This window comes from Panthera onca, chromosome D1, assembly GCF_046562875.1.
Source record: "Panthera onca isolate mPanOnc1 chromosome D1, mPanOnc1 haplotype 2, whole genome shotgun sequence".
NCBI lineage: Eukaryota > Metazoa > Chordata > Mammalia > Carnivora > Felidae > Panthera > Panthera onca.
Genome location: NC_138348.1, coordinates 44,008,312 through 44,030,150, shown reverse-complemented (window position 1 = coordinate 44,030,150; position 21,839 = coordinate 44,008,312). Strand labels below are relative to the sequence as shown.

The 21,839-nt window shown below is 42.4% G+C and overlaps 1 long non-coding RNA gene across 1 annotated transcript; it reads right to left on the bottom strand.

Moving 5' to 3' along the window:
- Positions 1-5,694: 5,694 nt before the first annotated feature.
- LOC144613087 (uncharacterized) lies at positions 5,695-19,732 on the bottom strand. The gene is made up of 3 exons (XR_013550395.2): positions 19,566-19,732; positions 6,959-7,076; positions 5,695-5,814 (listed from the first exon to the last, which is right to left on the bottom strand). It is a non-coding gene; the product is annotated as an uncharacterized LOC144613087 (long non-coding RNA).
- Positions 19,733-21,839: the final 2,107 nt, after the last annotated feature.

The following is a 21,839-nucleotide window of genomic DNA, read 5'->3' as shown; positions in this document are numbered from 1 at the left end:
AGTTTTAATTTCACAGTAAAATTGAGTGGAAGGGACAGAGACTTCCCACATACCCCTGACCCCACCCATGCATTATCCACAGCCCCCACCAGAGTGATATATTGCTGTTACAGCTGATGAACCAACATTGACAGAGCATAATGCCCAAAGTCCATAGTTTGTTTTAGGGTTGTGAAAATTAATAAAGGGAAACGTCAGTAAAGTAGAGTTCGGAGACCAGAAGGGGGAGCCATACCACTCAAGGTCAATTATAGGAAGGACTGTCAATTATAGACTCCAACAGAAAAATCCTCAAGAGGAAAGAATCATCAATTACAGATCCAATAAAAAGATCTACATTGCCTCTCCTATAAGAAATCAACTACCCCTGCAACTCAGCCAATGAAAAACCTGAACTCTTGCTTTTCTCTAATGGACTTTCCTTCAAAACAAGCCCTCTCAAATTTTTCCTTTTCCATAAAATAACTTTCCTCTCCTCTGTTGGACTTGCTGTTTATGTTGCCATACATTGCATATCCAGAATTGTAATTCTCTGTTATTCCCAAATAAACCCATTTTTCTTGCCAAAATAACTGACAGTTTTATCTTTAAGGTTAACAGGGTTCACTCTTGCTTTTGTACGTTGTATGGATTTGGACAAAAGTTATCATAATATATATCCATCATTATAGCACCATAAAGGGTACTTTCACTGCTCTGATAAAACTCCTTTGATATTTTGGCTATCTCCATAGTCTTACTGTTTCCAGAATGTCCCATCAATGGAACCATATAGTATGTGGCCTTTTCAGATTGGCTTCTTTCAATTAGGAATATGCATTTAAGTTTCTCTCATCTCTTTTCATGGCTTCATAGCTCATTTCTTTTTACCACTGAATACTATTCCGTTGTCTGGATGTACCACAGTTTATTTATCCATTCACCTTCCAAAGGACATCTTGGTTTCTTCCAAATGGTGGCAATTAGGAACAGAGGGGGAGAAGAAGCATTCTACAGTCCTACAGTGAGGGCTCAGACTTTTAGTGGGCCTGTGCTTCTCATTATAAACTTCACATGTTCTCAGTGTTTTGGTTTTGGTTGTTAGAATCAGCTAAAGTTGGAGATTTCCCTTCTACCATGTAGAAGGTTTGAGCTGACTGGACTTGGGTATTTCTCTTCCTCTGGTCAGTTAGGCTCTGATAATACCCCAGCAGTTTAGGGTCTATTAATTAGTCTCTGCTGAGGACAGATCTTATTAAGAAATAAGTATATTTCAAAAGGGTTCCTTTCTCCTCCTCTACAGAATCACAAGGGGATTTTCTTTGATACTTACTGTGAGAACCTAGTGGAGCTCTTAGAGGTAAATCTCACAGAATTGTAGAACACCCCTCCACCCCACCAGGACCAGGTCCCCCTGGAATTTTTAGCTCTCACAATTGTCCAGCCATTTGTCACAACGTGTTATCCCACCCCATCTCTAGTTCCTGGCACTGGTTCTTGCTGACTTGCCCCTTGTGACTCTCCACTCGGGTAAGCCATTACTCCTGGGCAGGGTTCTCACCTTTGTCCTCACCTCTCTTTAGGATCCTACAACAGCTGATGATTTTTCAATCTGTTCACCTTTTTATTTGTTACTATGACTTTCCAAGCTCCTTACATGTGGAGCCCAGTACAATCAATTTTCAGTGGAAACAATCCAGCTAATTGGACAGCTCTAAATCTCCCCCAGGCTGAAAAGAATGGATTTATGATGTTGCTGCTCCTACAGTTGTTGTCATGGTGCTGCTGCTGTGGTTGTTGTTGAGTCTATATCATGCATGAATTATATAGGAGCAACAAAGTTAACTGCTTTTCAAAAATTTTTTAAATGTTCATTTATTTTTGAGAGAGAGAGAGAGAGAGAGAGAGAGCGTGAGAGCGAGTGAGCATGAGCAAGGAAGGGGCAGAGAGAGAGAGGGAGACAGAGAATCTGAAGCAGGCTCCAGGCTCTGAACTGTTAGCAGGGAGCCCGATGCGGGGCTCGAACCCACAGACTGAACCACGAGATCATGACCTGAGCTGAAGTCTGACGCTTAACCAACTGAGCCACCCAGGGGCTGTTAAATAGAATCTCCAGGATAACCACAGAGAAAATAACTATAGATAAAAAAAAAAAAAAAAAAAAAGAAAGAAAATGAGAAAGGTATTTAAATATATACTACAAAATCAACTAAAACTAAAAGAAGACAGTAATGCAGGAAATGAAAGAAAAGCTATAAGGCATATCGGAAAAAATAGCAAAATGACAGATGTAAGTCTGTTCTTATCAGACTTAATATATTAAATGTAAATGGACTGAATTTTCCAATCAAAAGCTGAGATTAACAGAATGGATAAAAACACAGATTGACCTATACGCTAGCTACAGGAGACTCACTTTAGATCCAAAGACACAAATGTGTTAAAAGTACTCACTTTAGATCCAAAGACACAAATGTGTTAAAAGTACTCACTTTAGATCCAAAGACACAAATGTGTTACAAGTAAAAGGGTGGAAAGACATTCCATGCAAATAGTAAGCAAGAGGGTGTAGGGATGGCTACACTAATATCAGATAAAGTAGACTTTAAACTTAAAAAGTTATAAGACAAAGAAAGACATTATATGATAATAAAACCTCAACGCAGGAAGAAGATATAATAATTATTTATATACGTAGTAATAGATTAGCAAAATATAGAAGCAAAAACCGACAGAATTAATGTAGAAATAGACAGTTCCATGATAATAGTTGGAAACTTCAATTCCAAACTGAAAACAATGGCTAGAAAACCAGACAAAAGACTAGAAATAGAGGATTTAAACAACTCAAGAAGCCAGCCAGATCTAACAGACATCTACGGAATATTCTATGCAAGAACATTCCCTGTGAAAGCAGAAGAAGCAACGGAATACACATTCTTCTCAAGTGCACATAGAATATTCCCAGGATGATTCCTATGTTAGGCCAACAGTGTAAGTCTTAACAAATGTAAGAAGATTCAAATCATATCAGCATATTTCTTTTTTCTTTCTTTCTTTCTTTCTTTCTTTCTTTCTTTCTTTCTTTCTTTCTTTCTTTCTTTCTTTCCCACCCAATTTACATCCAAGTTAGCCAGCATACAGTGCGACAATGATTTCAGGAGTAGACCCCCAAATGCCCCCCACCCATTCTGCCCATCCCCCCTCCCATAACCCCTCCAGTAACCCTGGTTTTTCTTCATATTTAAGAGTCTCTTATGTTTTGTCCCCCTCCCTGCTTTTATATTATTTTTGCTTCCCTTCCCTTGTGTTCATCTGTTTTCTATTTTAAAGTCCTCATATGAGTGAAGTCATATGGTATTTGTCTTTCTCTGACTAATTTCGCTTAGCATAATACCCTCTAGTTCAATCCACACAGTTGCAAATGGCAAAATTTCATTCTTCTTGATTGCCGAGTAATACTCCATTGTGTATATATATATATATATATATATATATATATATATATATATACCACATCTTCTTTATCTGTTCATCCATTGATGAACATTTGGGCTCTTTCCATACTTTGGCTATTGTTGATAGTGCTGCTATAAACATTGGGGTGCATGTGCCCCTTTGAAACAGCACACCTGTATCCCTTGGATAAATGCCTAGTAGTGCAATTGCTGGGTCATAAGGTAGTTCCATTTTTAACTTTTTGAGGAACCTCCATACTGTTTTCCAGAGTGGCTGCACCAGTTTGCATTCCTACCAACAGTGCAAAAGGGTTCCCCTTTCTCCACATCCTCGCCAACATCTGTTGTTTGCTGAGTTGTTAATATTAGCCATTCTGACAGGTGTGAGGTGGTATCTCATTGTGGTTTTGATTTGTATTTCCCTGATGATGAGTGATGTGGAGCATTTTTTCATGTGGAGAGACCGGCCTTTAAAGTAAAGCTGGAAATTGCTGGAAGCCACCCTAGCATCTTCTGGCTACAGACCCTGATTCCTGTCACATACCACCAGCCTCTGGTTTGTAGCCACAAACGATTTCAAAGTGAGAAATGAATGTTGGCTTTGAAGGCTCATGGCACACACAGCAGCCAGAGGCAAAGTCCTGAGCCTGCAAAGTGAGGTGGCCATGTATCACTACTTAGTCATTTCTTATCCATTCGTCACCACTGCACTGGATGAAGGTATGGCTGGTTCTCTCATCAGCAAAATGTGGTCCACGAATACATGTATTTACAAATGATTTCATAGGGTTCTTATGTTATAAACTTTGAGTCTTGGAGTGGAAATCATTTCTGTCCAAGTATGTGGCACCTGAGAGAAGTCCCCTGTGACTGCCTCAAGTGGCAGAGCCCAACCCTCCTGCCACACAGTATCTGCTATTCCACCCTCACCAGTTTGGCCCCGCACCTCCAGGTGGAAAGCTCAGGACCTCAACTGCTGACCCAAGGTCCTAGACTGGGTCAGCAGTGGTTGTCTGTGTGTAGCCTCTGGCATGCACTCACTGCGCCTGGGATCCACCATCCAGAGCCCTGTCCTTTGCTCTGCTCACCATTCTTTGCTAGGGGTACCCCCTGATTGTGTGTAGAGGGCTGGAACTGGCTCAGAAGATGATCAGGAAGTTGTTGGCTGTTGATCTTCTAAACATCCTTGGGAGTGCACTTCTGTGGTTTGTTCACCCAGCCCTCCAGCAGCAGTGTTCAGGGGCTTTGTGGGAGATGATCTTGTGGGACCTGGTGCTGGGCTCTGTGTCCAGCCAAGAGACTGTGTACTCAGGAACTGACAGCAGGGAGGAGACATTGCTACCGTTCCCCCAGCTGAGGTCGTGGCTATGAGGCCAAGACTGGGGGACTCGAGTCCCGATGCGGACGGAGCCCAACACATCCTCCTCACAGCAAGTTATGAAATAAGATTCCAAAATCAAGGGCAAAATAGTATTTTAAAATCAGTATTTTCCTTGACAACTTACACACTAGCCTTAAGTTGGGAGAGGTTTCAGAGATAGCTGGACATAAATTAAGCAACCTGCACACACACAAAGGTCCAAACTTCCTTGACTTTACTTGGTAAATCAGGATGGACTCAGAAAAGAATAGTTTTGCAGTTCACACTAGAAGGGAGAACCTGCCAGTCTGCTGTGAGGAGAGTGAGGTTTGTTTGTTTGTTTATAATTCTTTAATGTTTGTTTATTTTTGAGAGAAGGGGAGGGAGGATGAGTGGGGGAGGGGCAGAGTGTAAGAGACACACAGAATGGGAAGCACGCTCCAGTAACCAAGCTGTCAGCACAGAGCCCCACCTGGGCTCGAACTTGTGAGCCTGGACAACATGACCTGAGTCAAAGTCAGAGGGTTAACTGAGTGAGCCACCCAGGTATCCCAAGAAGAGGGAGTGTTAGACCCCCAATTCCCCAGTCGTGAACTTACTCCCTCACGGTGGGGGCAGCACCAGGAGTTAAGCGGGAGGAAATCCGATATGGACGCATCTCGGAAGCTAGTTGTCCTCAACACAGAGGCACAAAGTTGGAAGGGAAGGAGACATGTCAGAAGCCAGGTGAGTTCTATGCAACGCAAAGGCTTTTGGGGACTGAGGATACCCTTGCCCGGATCACATACAATGTACCCAGGCTAATGTTTCTGCTATGTCTGCAAGAATCTAAGTGGGGTCTCTGTGGGCCACAGCCAGTGATGTAGTCCCCACCCACTGTGGCTCCAATACCTTGACTGCCGCCGTGGCCACGCATGCGGCACTGGGATGGTGTGTAGATGCTGAGGACGGTCAGACCCGGAGATCCCGGGCACCATGAGAAGCTCCATACTCTCTGCGCTGAGGCACCCAGGACCTCTAGGAAAGAGGGGTGCAGAAAGATCAGGTGGGCGGGTCCTAAAACCCTCCAGGTGGGATGGGTCCTGGAGAGGGTTGGGATTGAGTATAATTGCATGTTAGATAGCAGACTTAAATGAGAAGGCAGGTATGATAAGAGCGGACTTGCATCATGCTTGTGTGCACACGACCCTATGAGAGACTCGGAGGCAGGCTGGGCTGCGATTAGGAGAAAACCCACATGGAGGTCTCGTGGGTCAGACCCCCGTGCCTGCCTGTGCTCTGGGGAGTGGGTACATGATTTGGAGACAGAAATGAGTGTGTGTGTGAAAGCTTTGAATGTGAGCGTTAGTGTCCGCAGGGACTCTTCAGTACCTTCATGTGAGCTCTGCTCTCCAGCGGGAGATGCGGGGGGGTGCAGGGCTGGGACTGCACACCATTGGGACAACTTGGCCAACAGCAGCCGGAAGCAAGGGGCAGTTGGGCAAACGGCTCTGGCAGGCTGAGGACCTAGAGGTGATGGATGGCAGATAGGACGAGGGAAAGGCCGGAGGTTTATTTGGTGGCTTGGGAAGCATTGGTGTCTTACACCCTCAGGCTGAGGCTGGGCGGGGTTTCTAGCTCCTTGTCCACATGACAGACCAGCCAGGAACCACATTCTAGGAACCCATACAAGATGGGAATGTGGAAAACAGATTGCACTCTCACGGAATGCCCCGTTTGGACCTGAAGGCTCTTGGAAATCCGTGCCTATCTCGGGGACTGGCACAGGTCTACTAACGACATTTTGTCAAGATGGAATATGGTCCCCATTTCAAAGATGAGTACATTGAGGGGCACCTGGTTGGCTCAGTCGGTTAAGCCTCCGACTTCAGCTCTGGTCGTGTTCGCTAGGTTTGTGAGTTCGAGCCCGAGTGGGGCTCTGTGCTGACAGCTTGGATCCTAGAGCCTGCTTATGATTCTGTGTGTATGTCTCTCACTCTCTGCCCCTCCCCCGCTCGCACTCTGTCTCTCCCTGTGTCTCAAAAATAGTATTTCCCTTTCCAGTTCCAGTTCCACTATTTTGCCCATTTTGAATTGAGTACATTATCTTCTTGAGCTGTAAGAGAGCTTAATGTGTTCTAGATAAAAGTCCTGCTTCCTTTTGGAGCACCATTTCACTCACCTGCTCATACTTCTCTCCCTCTTGAGTCTCTCCTTCGTGGGAAGCCAGATGCCATGAAGTGAGGCCACTCAATTCAACAGCAGGCTGTGGAGGGGTCCATGTGTCAAGGAATGGAGGCCTGTCAACAACCAAGTGAGAGAGCTCAGACATGGCTTCTTCAGCCCCACGGGAGCCTAGAGATGATTCTAGATCCAGCCGAGAGCTGGACAGCAACCTCGAGAGAGACCCTGAGCCAGAACCACCCAGCTGAGCCTCTCCCAGATAGCATACCTTCAGAATCTGTGTGAGATAATACATATTTGTTCTTCTGAGCTGCTACGTTTTTAGGTAATTTGTTACACAGCTGTGGATAAGTAATATCCATTCAAACCACAATAACTGTACTTCAAACCCCAAATCTGGATATCATAATCAGGGCATGCAGTTAGATGTACAAGTTGGAAGCACAGTTTTCAGAAAGGATGCAATACCAGAATTCTTTCCCCCATTCCAAAGCCTGGGTAAGATTAGGTACAGTGCCATAAGCTGTTTCCACTTCAGACTAAATTAAGTCCTTCTATTCTTTCTCATTATTGAGTGCTTTTTACAGCCAGCCTCTTTCCCTTTGAGTTCTCAATGCTCTTTATCCTATAGCTACTGTTTTAACATCATTCTCTGCCTCTAAGATTCTCATAATGGGACGAAACCATTAAGGCCATATAGACCAACCCACATACTTGAATCTTCTGTACAACATCCCCCAAAGTCATCTTCTAATATACTTTTAAATTATGAGGTCACTATCTCCTAGGATAGCTCATTCTATCTTTGCATTATTTCCTTAGAAAATTCCTCTGATAGAAGAATCACTAGCTCTGCTCTCCTGCTTCACTTGGTTCTCAAGAGATTTATCCTTGGGCCAACTCTCCAGGGAGAATTGGCTGTGACTGAGAACACACCTCTAAAGCAAAGACTGGTTACTTTGGAGATTTAAAGCAAATCATACTTTCTTTGCATGAGAGCCCTAGCTTGGCTTGGTTTTCTATGAGCCATCTTATTAGCTGGATCTAGTCTACAAAATTATCTATTCGTGGGGCGCCTGGGCGGCTCAGTCGGTTAAGCATCCGACTTCGGCTCAGGTCATGATCTCGCGGTCCATGAGTTCGAGCCCCGCATCAGGCTCTGTGCTGACAGCTCAGAGCCTGGAGCCTGTTTCTGATTCTGTGTCTCCCTCTCTCTCTGACCCTCCCCCGTTCATGCTGTCTCTCCCTGTCTCAAAAATAAATAAACGTTAAAAAAAAAAAATAAAAATAAATTATCTATTCGTTCTCAAGAATATATCTGGTATAGGCGAGAAGGCTCTTTAATTGTTTGGATCTTTAGATATTTCTGCTGTTTTTGAAATTTTTCTAGATATTCTTGTAGCAGCTGCTGCATATAAGTTATGGACAGACTAACAAATATTCTATCCTTGTCTCTGGTATGGCCCTGAGCCAAACGCTATCAATCTGGGGTCATCTCTTCTACTCAGGCTTGCCAGAACAATGAGGAGATTAATTTTTTCCATAAAGGGGGCAGGGTGGGTACTCTAGAGACTTCCTGGAGAGTTTAGTTCTCCTATAGATCTAGGAAAGTTGTATTTTCTTGCCCACTAAGTGTAGCCAAATCTTGTACAAAACCCTTAAAAGAGTCCACAAAGCTATGTATAATGTGGCACCTGACTATTGTTCCAACCACAATTCTCACCATGGTCTCCTTCCCACCCTGCACTCTGGCATTCTTTCAGTTAAGAATCTGCATGTTCTTCCTATCACGGAGCCTTTTCACATGCTATTGCCTTATTTTCTTTATTCTCGGTTGACTCATATTCATCTCTTAGATCTCAGCTAAGTGTTGCTTCCTCAGAGAAGCTTTCCCAGATAACCACCCTCTGAGTCTAGGTTATAGTTCTTTCTTATTTGATATCAAAAAGCAGACATACCTTTCCTTCAGTTCACCATTTCAGTTTTAATTTATACATTTATTAGTGTGAATATTTGATTGTTAACTAACCAATATTCCTCCCCTTTCACACAGGGACTGCATTTTGCTCTCCTTGTAACACTTAACTTAGAATCAAGTATAGTATGTGTGCAATAAGTGTATATTATATGAAGGAAGGGGGCAATTAGAACTCATTTTGATTAAAAGTACCCTTTGAGTAGTACAAGAGGCTATATCCTAACCTAATCCAGAGAGAAAAGCTTTCCTGGGAATAACATATCCTATTACATATCTAAAAATGAACAGTATTATGTCAGAAGAAAAAAGCACCTGGGGAAGTAAGAAATAACAAGAGCTTGAATGAGCCCATCAGTCATTGGATCAGGTCTAGTCAATTATTTCTTCTCTGCAAATGAGAACATTTGGTCCTTCTGTCCAAATATGGGGATTTACTGATGATCCCATGAAGCATGGTAGGAGCTTTAAAACTGTATAGGAAATTAACCTATAAAGTAGCAGTTGGATGCCACACATCTCTTGTGAAATAACCAGATCTTTTTCAGACCATCACTGAGAAACACTACCTTTGTTGGAGAGTGCCTCCCCAGTCACTTAAGACTGGATGTCTGGAAGTGGCAAAATATCTAGGTGCCAGAGGTGAGGATTTGAAGCCTCTTGAAGATTGGGCCCAGGGTATGTCCTAGAAATGCAACGCAACTCCAGAGAACCCTAGAGAAACCAGAAAGCTGTGTCACATACACCAGAACCGGGGAGCTGCCAAAGAATGCTGGGCCTGTCTGTAAGGCAGGTATGAAATCTAGGAGATGGTGCTAAGCTCGGCTGATTCCCAAGACTGATCAAATCATTCAGCCTCATCCAGACTCAAATGTTTAAGCTCTAATCCATAATGTTATGGTAGTTTTAGATGGGGTCTTTGGGAAATAATTAGGTTTAGTTGAAGTTATGAGTGTGGGGCCCTCATAATGGGATTAGTACCCTGTTACAAAGACATACCATAGAGTTGCATGTGTTCCCCACCCCCTCTCTGTACCATGTGGATACACAATGAGAAGGCAGCTCTGCAATGAGAGACCTCACAAGAACTGACTGTGTTGGCATCCTGATCTCCAATTTCCAGCCTATGTAACTAAGAAAATAAATGTCTGTTGTTTAAGCCACCTAATCTATGTATTGTGCCATGCAGGCTACAACTAATATAGTGGTGATACAGAGATGAATAGGAAACACGTGGTCTATACTCTCACGCGTGGATAAATAGGAAAAATATCAAATATTAATATAAAATATAACTAACAGGAACGTACACTGCAGCATAGGTATATTTAACAAAGATGTAGCCTAGCCAGAACGAGGGAAAAGCTTCCTTAAGAAAGAAATTTAAATTTAAAAAGCTTGGGTGGCTCAGTGGGTTGAGTATCCAGCTCTTGGTTTTGGTTCAGGTCATGATCTCACGGTTTGTGGGTTCAAGCCCATGTCACACTAACAGCACAGAGTCTGCTTGGGATTCCATCTCTCTCCTTCTCTCTCTGACTCTCCCTGCTTGCTCTCTCTCTCTAAATAAATAAATAAACTTTAAAAAAAAAGAAATTTTAAAAAGAAAGAAAGAAACTTTTATTAGAGATTGAAGACTGAAAGGCTATCATGGGAGAATTAAGGGGCATTCAGGCATAGAGCGCAGAGGCACAGTCATAGTATCCATAGCATGATGGGGCCTGCTCATGTCAGCTTACATAAGCCATTGTTAGCATCTCTTCCCAACTTTGTGTTCAGTCATAGCTCATTGGTAGCTGGAAACCAGACACAGTGGGAGTAGTTACACAGTGGAATTTTGCAAACATTACAACCCAGGCCTTTTCTTTCCTGACAGCCATCAGTTGATAAATATTTACTCCACACAACTATAAAGCATTTTTAAGAAACAGAAAGTATAGCAAAGTTGAGACAGAGAGTAAAAGATAATGTGGAAAGAGATGAGGCTAAAAATAGACTTTTATGGATGGTGCCTGATCATCAGCTTTTTAAAAAACATACTCAGTTTTTTCAACCAAGAATGAGAGCAACTAGGTAATACTTAGAGTGTTTTGTAAGCAATAGTAAGGGGTTGTTATTTATATTAAGATTAAAGTCAAGGAGAGGATTCTGGGAGGCTGGCATAGTAGGAACCACAAGGAATCACCCAACCACCTAGGCAAAATTGCACTTGCAGAATCTGTCTATCTTGAAATTCTGGAGTCTCTTGAAGGTTTCCAATATCCAAGAGAAAGCTTGGTCCATAAGTTGCAGTTAATTTTGGTCAATTTTAGTTCTTATCACAGTAGCAGCTACCCATCTCCTCCCTTCATCAGCCTCATGGCAAGCAATTGTGCAGATGTTCCTGGAACAGCTCACACACAGCTTGTGGGAGCTAGGGTAGGTTAAAAGGATCCTGTTCTCCAAATATTGGGAATATGTTCTCTGCTGCTTCTGATCACTGAGGGCACACACACAGGCAGGCAGCCATTATTGTTATACTTCCCCTCACTGTTTCAAGCCACATGCATCTCTAGCTAACGTTACTTCAAAAGGATTTAATGGGCCAACTGCCTTTTCCCCACCAATTCACCTTTCTTTCTTTCCTTCCCCTTTTGGGAGCCAGACATAAATGCCAGGATACTGGGGGGGGGGGGAGGGGGGGGGGAGAAGCAAGCTAAGTATAAGAGAAAATAAGAGACTGAATCCCCAGGGAGATAAGACCTGAGAAGACCTTAAATTAAACCTATAGCTGGTCCTTGGCACAGAGACAGCCTACCAAAATCAAAATAACAAAAACAGGGATGCCTGTGTGGCTCAATTGGTTAAGCGTCCGACTCTTGATTTTGGCTCAGGTCATGATCTCCCGATTCGGTTTGTGAGATCGAGTGCTGCATTGGGCTTTGCACTGGCAGTGCAGAGACTGCTTGGAATTCTCTCTCTTCCTCTCTCTATGCCTGTCCCCTGCTCACCTGAGTGTGCTCTCTCTCTCAAAATAAGTAAACTTAAAAAAGAAACAATAGGGGCGCCTGGGTGGCTCAGTCGGTTGGGTGTCCAACTTCGACTCAGGTCATGATCTCATAGCTTGTGAGTTCAAGCCCTGCATCGGGCTCTGTGCTGAAAGCTCAGAGCCTGGAGCCTGGTTCAGATTCTGTCTCCCTCTCTCTCTGCCCCTCCCCTGCTCACTCTCGGTCTCTCAAAAAATAAATAAATGTTAAAAAAAAATGTTTTAAAAAGAAACAATAAATAAGAAGAAAACAAAACCAGCCAATCCTGTTGTAGAAGTGGGGCGGGGCAGGGGGGGATCTAATTTCCAAACTTTTCACGTTATTGGATTCAAATGTCTAGTTTCAACCAAAAATCATGAGGCATATAAAGAAACAGGAAGCTTTTTCCCACTCAAAGGAAAAAAATAAAACAACAGGAACTGTCTCTGAAAAAGAACTGATGGTTGATCTATTAGACAAAGACTTTTTAAAAACTGTCTCAAAGATGCTCAAAGAACTAAAGAAATCAAAAAACAATGTATGAACAAAATGGAAATATCAGTAAAGAGAGAGAAATTTAAATAACAAAAACAAAAAAAAAAAATCAGGAGCTGAAAAGCACAATAATTGAAAGGAAAAATTCACTACAGGGGTTCAAAGATATTTGAGCAGGCAAAGGGAGGAATAAGTTGACCTGAAGAGTAAAAAAGGAAGAATAAGTAGACCTGAAGATATGAAACTGAGGAACAGAAAGAAAAAGATTGAAGAAAAGCAAGTGGAGCCTATGGGACGGTGGCAAACCCTCAAATAGGCCAAACTGCACATTGTGGGAGTCCCAGAAGGAGAACACAGAGAAAAGGGAGCAGAGAGAATATCTGAAGGAATAATGCCTGAAAATTTTCTAAATTTGACGAAACATTCATTAACACACCAAGAAGCTCAACGAACTTCAACTAAGATGAATTCAATAGACCCACACCAAGACATATGATAATCAAACTTTTGAACACCAAAGACAGAGTATTTTTAAAGCAGTAAGAGAAAACCAACTTGTCACGTACAAGGGACCTTCAAACAGAACATCATATTTCTCATCAGAAACTTTGGAGGCCCTTTGCACCCCTGTTTGTTGCAGTATTTACAATAGGCAAAATATGGAAGCAACCTAACTGTCTAATGAGATGAATGGATGAGGAAGAGGTAGTATACATCCACAATGGAATATTACACAGCCATTATAAAGGATGAGACCACGCCATTTGTGACAATGTGGATAGATCCAGAGGGCGTTATGCTAACTAAAATAAGTCAATCAGAAAAAGGCAAATATATGATTTCATTCATGTGTGGAATCTAAAAAAGAATGAATATACAAAAAGCAGAACCAGACCTACAAATACAGAGAACTAACGGATGGTTGCCAGAGCGGAGAGGGTTGGGGACTGGGAAAAATGGGTGAAGGGGAGTGGGAGATACCAGCTTCCAGTTATGGAATGAATAAGTCATGGGACTAAAAGGCACAGCATGAGGAATACCGTCAATGATATTGTAATAGCGATGTATGGTGACAGGTGGTGGTTATGCTTGTGGCGAACATAGCATAATGTATAAACTGTCCAATCACTATGTTGTACAATTGTAACTAATGTAACATTGTGTGTCAACTATACGCAAATAAAAACAAGAAAGAAAGAAAGAAAGAGAAAGCAAATTTTGGAGGCCAGAAGACAATGGGACAATGTACAAAAATCACTTTCAAAATAACCGTCAACAAAGAATCTGGTATCTGGCAAAACTGTCCTTCAAAAGTGAGAGAGAAATTAAGACATACTCAGATAAACAAAAGCTGAGGGAGCTCATTACCACTAGCCCTGCCTTGCAAGAAATGCTCAAGGGTGTTCTGCAGAGGGAAATAAGAAGACACTAGATAGTAACTCGCTACCATATGAAGAAATAAAGATCTCAATAAAGGTATACACATGCATAATGATAAAAGCTAGTATAATTTTAACAATGAATTATAACACCAATTTTATTTTTTACTTGATTTAAGAGTTGAATATATTTTTTAATTGAAAAAATAGAATAAAAGGGGGGCCGTCTGTAGTAAGCCATGGCCAATGGCCAAAACACTAATGAATATAAGGTAGAAAAGTACAGATATGCACGACAACAGGTGTATCAGTTGGGGTTCTCCAGAGAAACAGAAAAACAGAAGCTGCAGGAGATGTTATTTATAATATACAAATATATATATATATATATATATATATATATCTCGTTAAATTATTTACACTTATATACATAAATTGTAATTCGCTGGACCCTCTGCTCAGGGTCTCGCAAGGCTGAATTCAAGGTATTGACCAGGCTGCAGTCTCATTTGAGGCTCATTGTTCTCTTCTAAGCTCATGTTGGTTGTTAGAATATATTTCCCCAAGTCCACAGAACTCATGGTGGCTTGCTTCTTCAAGGCCAGCAGCGGAAAATCTCTCTTCAGAAAAGACACAGTTTTTCCTTTAGCGTTTTCACCTAATTAAGTCAAACTCACCCATGACAGTCTCACTTTTGAGTAACACAAAATCAATGGATATGGATTTTATACACATATGAAAAATCCTTCTACTTTGCCATCTAAGATAACCTAATGGTAGAAGTGATAGGTCCTTTCCGAGTCAAGTGGAAGGGACAGTGCAGTGGTGCACCTAAAGAGTGGGAATCCTGGGGACTATGTCAGAATTCCACCTAGCAAAATCCACCCTTTGACTCCCAGCGATTCATGCCCTGCTTACAGGCAAAATATACTCACTGTCTTTCCATGTTTCCCAAAATCTCATTCCATCAGCTCAATGCCCAAAATTTCATCCAAGTCAATTCCAGATGTAGATGAGGTTCCTGGATGTAATCCATTAAGTACAACTCCTGGGGCAATTACTTTGCATCTATGGATATGTAAAACTAAAGAGACAGTCCTTTACATACCCAACATACAATGATGGGACAGACGTAGGGTAACAGCTATAGACTTTCTGGTTTCAAAGGGGCAGGAAATGGAAGGTAAAAAGGAATAATTGGTACATGGTAATTCTAAAAATCCACTGGGCAAATGTCTCTTGATTAGGTTTCAAGGCCTGAGAACAATCTTCCCTGGCTCTCAGCTCTGCCCTCTGAATCATCCTTCCTTTTTCGTGAAAAATAACACATTTTGCAGCTCTCTTGTTTTATAAGCCTGCTTCTAAAGAGTAGAATCTGTGAGTCCAACAGCCTCATTTAATTTTGTACTTTTCTCATACCTTTTAGTCCAAACTGGCAGTATTTCTGCTAAAACTTTTTTTTTTTTTCCCCAAGAGCCTTGCAGGTCTTCCACGGTTTCACAGGGATTTGCTCCATTAGACAGGACACACCCACAAATCTTTTCAAGAAAATCCTTTCTCTATCCTTGGCTCCCACTGAAATAGTTCAGGGACAATGTTCTTAAGTCTTCTGGAGACCGCTGATTTGAGTGAAAGGATCTGTGAGGCAGACTCTGAATATCTCAAACGAACACTTAGTGTAACTGAATATTCTGACCTTTTTGATCTTTCTTAGGTCTTAGCAAAATGCTGTAATGACCTCAGCCTTTTCTCTAGAGCATGTTTTCCTAAGAGTGAATCTCTTAAATTTAGCTTCTCCTGCTATCTGGAAACACTAAGCTTTTTTCAAAATCAGTAGATTTGGGTTCCTTTTTGCTCAAGTGTTTTAAGAATTCTTCCCTCAATTTATCTCTCGTCTCTCAAATTCTGGTATAAACAATAAAAAAAAAAAAATAAATAAAAAAAAAATAAAAAAAACCAGGTGGCACTTTCAACACTTTGCTTGGAAATCTTCTTAGTTGTATATCAAAGTTCATCACTCACAGTTTCTTCTTTTAACATAACTGCAGGAGGTAATTATGCTAAGGTTCTGTCATTATATAGTAAGACCTCCCCTTCCCCAGTTTCCAATAACATGTTCTTCCTTCCTTCTGAGTCCTCACCAGCAGTGTCCTTAAAGTCCAGATTTCTACTACAGTTTGCTCAATGGGATTTGAACTTTCTCATGCATGCTTTTCAAAACTCTTCCAGTCATCGCCTAATCTCTGGTTTCACAACTACTCTCACATTCCTATGTATTTGTTACAGCACGATCCCACTTCTAGGCACTAAAATCTGTGTTTATCTATTGCTGCATAACAAATTAGCACAAACTTAGCAGTTTAAAACAAAATACATTCCCATAACTATTGCCTTAGTTCCAGCCCTCATTCACTTCATGCCTGGATTGTTGCAATAACTTCCTCCTGGCTTCTTGTTGTGGTCTGGCCCTCTCCCATTCAGTTGATCCTCTTCACTTAAATGAGAAAATACGATCTTGTTGCTCCTCTACTCAAAGAACTTCTGAAATTCCTATTGTTTATAGTGTTTGACAGAGCATAAAAGATTTTTCGCAATATGGGCCCAGCCTAGATTTTCAACTTCTCTTCATCCATTTTCCCACCACTATTACTACTACTGCTGCTACTACTTACTATTCCCCAAATATATTGTTCATGGCCCTAAGTCTTTATGTATATTATCTCCTTTGCCTGGACTGCCCATCCATTAGCCCTCTTCCTTCATCTGCTCAGCAAAGTCTTTTCCATCCTTCTTTGCCCAATGCATACGGTGCCCCTTCTGTGATGCTTGCAATGACACCCTCACTCTTCACTCAGCTGGGCAGAATTATCCTTTCCTTTGTACTCTATAAATTCGTGTCTCAAAGTGTGATCTATGCACTGGCAGCATTGGCATCCCCAGGTGACTCATATGCATTATGAGTCATATCATTATGTTAAAATATAGATTCTAATTCAGTAGATCTGAGCTGGGAACAAACACCCCAATGATGCCAATGCTGCTGATTTAAAGAGCACACTCCAAGCAGCAAGGTTAACAGCATTTTTATCATAGCTCTGAACACATGATAGGAATTGGTTAACACCTTTCTCTCCTTTCTGATATTCTAAGTATCTTAAAGTCAGGGGTTGTTTATCTCTTTTTCTTTGCAGTCTTCAGAGTGCCTTATACAGCACTCAGCAGTTGGAGAATGCTAATAACTTAATACCTGTGTTTTACAGAAAAGAGTGAATACGGATCCCTCACACAAGCTGTTAGCATTAAATGTACCTGTTTGAGATTGTGCAGTGAGAACTTAGGGAACTATGCACTAAGCCTGGAAGGAGAGATGGTCAGGGACAGGAAAGGGGGCCCAAGGCCTATCCTTTAGATGAAGATTCAGAACAGAGTCTAGATCAAGAAGAATCTTTCTTTGTTGTTCTTTGTTTTTGTATCCAAGTCTTAATCCTTCTTTTTACACCAAAGACAAAGTCTAAGATCAGTCAGGGGCACTTGGGTGTGCTTAGAGTGTACTCTTTAAATCAGCACTTGGGTGCTCAGTCAGTTAAGTGTCTGACTCTTGGTTTTGAGGTCATGACCTCATGGTTCATGGCTCTGAGCCCTGCATCAGGCTCTGTGCCAACAGCAGCACACAACCTGGTTGGTATTCTCTCTTTCTCCCTCTCTCTCGGTACCTTCCCTGCTCGTCTGTGCTCTCTCTCTCAAAATAAATAAATAAACATTTAAAAAAAAAGAGAGAGACTAAGATCCATGATAACTCATCTTTAACACCTAGCACTGGTAATTATCCCTTTCTTTTCTCCAATTTTTATTATGATAAAATACAATACACAGAACATAAAATTTACCATCTTAACTATTTTTCAGTGTACAGTTAGTGGTGTTATATACATTCATAATGTTGTGCAATCACCACTATCCATCTCCATAACTCTTTTCATTTTCCAAACTGCAACTCTGTACCAATCAAATGCTAACTCTCTATTTCCTTCTTCTCCCAGCCCCTGGCAACTGCCTGGAAACTGGCTGTCTTCCTTTCAAGCATTATAAAGGATAATTGAAGTCACAGACTGCAAAAAAGTAGATGTTATTTGAAGTGATTGTCATTTCTCATAAGCAATTTTAAAGTCCAAGTTTTTCTTTTCTTTTTTCCTGTGAGCATACATCTCCAAATTATGAAATAAAATAGTGGAAAAATAAGATTCTATTTATAAGTCAGTCCTATAAGCAAATTTCCACAACCTTCCAGAAGTACAGGAGAGAACAGAGGAAAACAGAAAACAGCAGAGTACAGGAGATAAGTGTTTCCTCCCACTTCCAAAAAAAGGTATAGTATTTTAACAACAAATACTAATTCTGAGACTTTGTCAGAATTGGGAACCACCTCTAAGATAATGGGAGACCTTTAGGGGTGTTTCACTACTAGGATAAAGATCAAATGCTGCCATAGCCTGAAGAGTTATTATGTTTGGGGTTTTCAATTTAAGTCTAAGGCAGACCCAGGCAAACAATATCTCCTCCTTTTCCTCTGTGTTTCTTATACCTAATGACACAGTTTAGCCCCTATTCAACTTTACTAGTCCAATAAAAAGCCCAGTTTGTAAAGAACCGTGGTCACCTCAGATAATTGTATCAGCAATAAAACTGATGATTCCTGCCAAATTCTTGTCTATTGTACTAGGATCTACTTATCCCAAGATAGCATTCTTCCAGCACATTTATAATTTAATTTGTAATCTCTTATGATAGGAAATTTACACCCGCATCCAAAAAGACCGTTCATGGTAAATACTGAGTTCCTTCCAGTTCAAAGATTTATATACAAAATACTTAGTTGCCTTTCCTGTAAGAAACCATCTATTTCAAATAACTGGTTTAAAAATACCTTAAAAATTTGTTTGGCCTAATAAATCTGTTCTATAATTAACAACCAAGAACATCTGAATAGCACTTTATTGTTTTCAGTTATTGTTCTCATTATGCACATGAGGAAAAATTAAAATTCAGAGAAGGTCAGGTTTTACCAACCTCTAGTCTCACGCTTTAACATCATGGGATTCCTCTAGAATATTATGATGCTTTGTACCAACACACCAGAGGTCAAATATATTAAATGGAAATAATAGAAATACTCAATTCTTGGAGAACTGGAGAACAAACAACAAAATCTAAGAATTATGTGCTTTACACAAGTCCAGCTTCCCCTAGCAATATAAACCCTTAGGAACCTTCTGCAGAAACCTAGGGTAATTCTTGGAAACACTGGTTCGGGTAAGGATTTAAGCCCCAACCTGAAATACCACAATTGCCAAACAGCAATGCTCTACTTTTCCTTCTAATCATTCATAATTGGGGTCGATATTCAGGTTTGCTCTCACTTGGCTCGAACTCCCTGAAATCGGGCCGTGTCTGCCTTCCTCACCTCATTGCCAGCGCCTGGCACAGCCTGCTGCATAGGAATGGATGGATTCGAAACAAAATAGGTGAGCTCAGCCAGGGCCAATGCTCTGGAAACTTCTGTCTCCTTCTGAGGTCAGGACACCCTTCCAATCACAAGCTTGAGTCCTGGCCTTGTCCCCTGCATGGAGGGGCCTAGCTGCTGTCTGCAAGTCACTCAGCATTTCTGTGCTGGAACTTTCCTTCTCTAGACAGTGAGACTGTAAGTGCTTAGTAGGAGAGGCTGGAAGTAGTTCGGCCCAGTGGTCTGGAGTTTACCTGAGGTCACCTTGGAAGGGAGGGTGGCCCGCAGCTGCGCAGTCTCCGTGTTTGCTGCGGATGCTCCTGGCCCGTCACGGCGACACTGCTCACTCTGCGCTGTAAGACTCCGCACTGATTTTTAGTGATAAATTCATTCACTTTCACCATTATTTTCCAGAGCCCATCCTGGCCAAGGGCCTTCACCTGCGTTCTAATCCCCACGGGAAACACCTAAACCTCAAACGCAAACATCCAAGAACGTCCTAGTAACCATAAATTTGTTCCTAGAATTTGGACGCCTCATTTTTCCCAAGAAGCTGTGGGTGAAACCTGACTATGACGGCATGCAGCCCCGCAGGGCCAAGAAGCTGGATCCAGGACCGGTTCCCTGAGGCTAGCGGCGGTCGCCTACACACGGCGCCTGGTGTGGCCTGAGCACCAATGCGCAGGCGCGGAAGCAAGACCGCTGTGCCCACAGGGGCAGGAAGTTTAAATCCAGATTCACGTGGGAGTTGGGAGCGTGGCGACCACAAGTAGGCGGGGGTTTTCCTGTTGGGGGCGAGGCCTCAAAGACTTCCCTCCCCAACGCAGGAAGTGGATTTCTCCGCGCCACGCTATCCTTTATGGGAGAGGGCAAGGGGAGAAGATCCTGGCAGCTCCTGTCCGAAGCCAGAAGCAGGCGTCAAGTCCACCCCGGAAGGCAGGGGCCCTCCCTGCCAGTAGTCCATGGAGCTTTTTGCGGCAGTACACCTGATTCTGCTTTCTCATGCAGACGTAGGGCAGCTCGCCTGAGGCGGCCAGCGAGTAGATGTTGCAGATACGTGGCCGGGATGGCCCCAGCACAAAGAGCAGCAGAAAGAGTGTGCCTCCGAGCACCGCTGCGTCCTCCTTAGCTCCCTCAAGGGTCCCCCAAGGCCCGAAACTGGGGCTGCAAATCCCCGCCATCCTGGGACCAGCTCGCCCTTCAGCCTCCCCGCACTCCCACTGGCCTGATATGGTTCCATAGCCATTGGCTGGCTGATTGAAGGGCCCTCGCGCTCCCCAGGATAGTAACTCCTGGTTTTGCCTGGCTCTGAACCGGCTGTGAGGAGGTAGGTGTGACATTTTGGGTCTAGGCTCTGCTCTAGGCCTGGTGAGGCACCGAGCCAGATGGCCGTTTACAGAGGGTTGACGCCAAAAGCATTGAGGACATGTTAGCATAGCCTCCCTCGCTGGGCTAGTGGATCCTACTTCCCTTGTAGCCAGCCCTTTATTAGGGTGCCTTTTCAGGAACAAGGTCCTAAACTGGCGAGGTTATCAGCACTGCAGTCTTTAGCTGAACCTGCTAATTTTCAAAATCTCCATCAGAGAATTGACCATCAGTCTAAAGAGAAAATAATTTTACTATTTTGCATGTTTTATTATTCATCTGATTTTCTTCCCTTCTTGTTGAATGGATTCAGAATGAGCCTCACCAAAATGTGCCAGTTTGGCCTGTGGGTTATTTTGAGCTAAAGACAATCAAGGCTGGTAAGATTCAGGAAGAGCTTTTTACCTCTCACTTAAATGCCTAAAATAACTTAGAGGACCTGGTCTAAGAAGGGCCCTGTCACCAAGACATGACTGCAAAAGAGTACAAGCTAAGTGTGGTAAGCTGTGGGGAAGTTGGCAAGACTTGTTTGTTCAAATTCCTCCGTGTCCCATTAGACAGATATCTAATTACCAAACTGTCTGCTCTTCTTAAAGCCCTGTAAATTACTCTCCTCCCCTTTGAAAGCCCCAGGTCCTTATCCCATTCCTTAGCTCAGTTTGGTTTATGAGCCTCAACTGCCAGACTTGCCCTTGAGTCTCATATTTTTATGGTGCTCCTACACATATGAAATTAAATGTTTTTCTCCAGTTAATCTGTCTTACGTCAGTTTAACTAGTGGAAGAGCCACAAGAATCTAGGAGGGTAGGGGGGAAATAGCCCCCCACCCCAGCACACATTATGGTATGAAGCATTTTTATAAGTGATCCCTTAAGGACTGTGATAATTAAACAACATTTACCTGATTAACTCAGGTTACCTATCTTTCCATTCTGTGGTCTTCTAGAAAAATGGAAAAGTAACTGTGAAGATCATGCTAAATTCAGTCCTCAATTTTTTACCAGAGGCTAGTGGAGATGACTCAGGATGGCTATTGGGACTGCAGGTGAAACACTCTGAAGCTGAGGCACCAGGAGCAGAGGAATATCACCTAAAGGATGCCTGAGGTTAGTCGTGCCTCCTTTCCCCAACGTCATCAGGTTTGTAATGCCTGGGCTAACCAC